Below are 427 nucleotides of genomic sequence, written 5' to 3' on the forward strand. Positions count from 1 at the left end.
GCCACCCAGTTTGTGGTACATTGTTATGACAGTCATAGGAAATTATTATACCAATCAATATAAGGATATTTTGAATTTGTATGCATTTCACTCACATAGGTACCGAATTTTTTCAACAATTATGATGATATTTCTATTCATCTTTCTATATTTCTATGCCTATATGGTCATTAAATTTAGTATAAGTAATTCACTCTGTCTTAAAGTGTATATAAATATATAATGACTGCTTAATATTATTTTCATTTTGGTACTATACAAAATTACATTTTTTAATCTATTTCTTATTGCTTATTAAGAGCAATAAAATGGGAAGGTCACTCCTAAAATACTATGGTCATCTCTGTGGATCAGTGGGCTCAGAGACAGATGCCCACGTGGCCAGTGGGCAGCCCGAGGGCACCGTGCCTGGTGCATCACGCACAGA

This window comes from Propithecus coquereli, unplaced genomic scaffold (assembly GCF_000956105.1).
Source record: "Propithecus coquereli isolate 6110/MARCELLA unplaced genomic scaffold, Pcoq_1.0 Scaffold8194, whole genome shotgun sequence".
Taxonomy (NCBI): Eukaryota; Metazoa; Chordata; class Mammalia; order Primates; family Indriidae; genus Propithecus; species Propithecus coquereli.